We start from the raw sequence: 2,643 nt of genomic DNA on the forward strand, positions 1-2,643 counted from the left end.
TCCGGTGTGAGTGTTGAGGCCTCTGGGATATAAAGTCCCTAGTTCATAAATCCACCTTGATTCTTTGCGTAATAGCAAATTACTTCTGTCGCCTCCTCTTCTAGGAACTGGCACATGGTCAATAAGTCTGAACCTCAAGTCATTAACTGAATGTCCCGCCTCGAGGAAGTGCCTCGCCACTGGTTGGTCCGCTTTGTTGTTTCGTATTGCCAATCGAATGCTTGATCTATGATTGGCCATCCTGGTTTTGGCATCATCCGTTGTCTTGCCAACGTAAAATTTACCACACGGGCAATTCAAGAGGTACACTACAAATTTAGTAGTGCAGGTAAGGAAATACCTGATGTCATAGATTTTGTTGCTCTCTGGATGATGAAACTGAGGGCCTGTCAACATCCCACTGCAGGTCATGCAGCTGATGCAGCGATAACATCCTTTCTTTTTTGTTTACAAACCATGTTTGTAAGCCACCTTCGGGGTTAATATCAGCTTTTACTAGATAATCCCTGAGATTTCTGCCACGTCTGTAGCCAATTCTAGGTGGTTTCCAATCTTTGAATGGTAAAGTGTGGTCAGCTTCTATTAATTTCCATTCTTCTTTAACCATCCGGGTTAATGGTACTATTTCAGGGGAGTATGTGGTCACGAAACTGAGTTGGTTAGTGGTATTCAAAGGCGTAGTAGTTGGTGTAGCGACCGATTGTAATGCCTGTGTTTTCATGTCCCGTAACGCTCTTGGTTTGTATCCCCTTTGGACAAACCGTTGTGACATCTCCTGTAGCTGTTCTTCACATGCAACTTCATCGGTATTGTTCCTGATTACACGTTGATATTGAGCCTTGGGGATGTTACGAATGAGGCTTGGTTGATGACAACTTTTCGCATGTAATAATGAATTGCGGTCAGTTTCTTTGCGGAATAAGGTCGTTCCCAATTTACCTTCTACTTTGAACACTCTAACATCTAGGTAATCCACACTGTTATTACTGGCTGTATGTGTGAATTTGATAGGGCTTGCTAGTGAGTTCAGTTGGTTAATCCATTCCAATAAACTGTTTTCACCCTCACTCCATATTAGGAACAGGTCATCGATGTAACGACAATAATATCTGATACGGTTATCATCAAAGACCTTCATCAACAGTGACTCATGTTGTGCCATAAACAAGTTGGCAAGAGATGGGGCCACATTCAACCCCATATATGTGTGTGTGTGTATGTGTGTAGATTGTACATGTAAGTAGTGTTAGTTACTTCTATACTCACATTATCATAATTTATAGCTCCGTGGCCTGCTGCTCTGATGCCTCCCTCTGCTTTTTACATTGCCGCTGGTCCCCATCCAGATTACAGTTTCAGGGGGCGGCCCCCACCCCCCAACCCTTACAATTGTGGGAAGCGGCGGTATTGCTGCACTACATTGTGCGCAGAAGACAGTGCAGTGTAGGCCAGGCAGCCACTCTGTGCCTCCCTTTTCTGAGCCTGCTTGTAACTTCTTCACTTCCCATCAAGGCAGACACTCGTTGCTAACAGTCCCTGATTTCCAGGGACAGTCCCTGGATTTTGTTGTAGGTCCCTGGATTTTTTTGTCCCTGGAAATGTCCCTGAAAATCTCTTTTGCACAACATTTGTTGTGTGTGTGTATATGTGTATATATATATATATATATATATATATATATATATATATATATATATATATATATATATATATATATATAGATAAAAAAAAAAACCAAAATTCATTAAAATTATGGGGGGGAGATAAAAAACTGAAATTAAAATCCTCCATGTCTCAAAATTAAATCAATGTAAATATTTGCATAGGAAATTAGCACATCTAGGCAAGTATCCCCGCTTGCTTTCCCCCAGAAATTCTTAATATACAATGTTACCAATGCACGAGAGAATTGTGGGTAAGATATGCAAATTAGATATGGGAAAAAACTAAGAATTTGCATATCTAATTTGCATATCTTACCCAATTTGCATATCTAATTTGTGTGTATATATATATATATATATATATATATATATATATATATATATATATATATATATATATATATATATATATATATATATATATTCATCCAGAAGTAAAAAGCACTCACCGGGTCTTTGTGCAAACAAACAAGTTTAATGACATTAAACTTGTTTGTTTGCACAAAGACCAGGTGAGTGCTTTTTACTTCTGGATGAATATGCTATACCTTTAAAAGCACCCCGGGCAAACTGGATTGATTTTTACAAAGGGTGTTACTGTGAGTGCTTATACCTCTCTGGATACACATATATATATATATATATATATATATATATATATATATATATATATATATATATATATATATATATATATATACACATATACAGATAGATGATAAATAGATATAGTGTATTATTTAAATATAATTCATTCCTAATGGAATATTGTTATTATTATTGAATGGGTTCACATATTTGTCTTTCTAATTATGATGCTGTGTTGTAAAAATAACCATATGCCCAGAATGTGTTCCAGAGACTGGGTAGGTGTAAGAGTTTGGTGCTGTAATCTGTATAATAAACTATGGATAAATCTAAATTATACTATTACTTTCAAATGGGTGTGTTTTGATTGCAGAACTTAGTGGGCGGAGCA

This window comes from Bombina bombina, chromosome 3, assembly GCF_027579735.1.
Source record: "Bombina bombina isolate aBomBom1 chromosome 3, aBomBom1.pri, whole genome shotgun sequence".
NCBI classification, from domain to species: domain Eukaryota; kingdom Metazoa; phylum Chordata; class Amphibia; order Anura; family Bombinatoridae; genus Bombina; species Bombina bombina.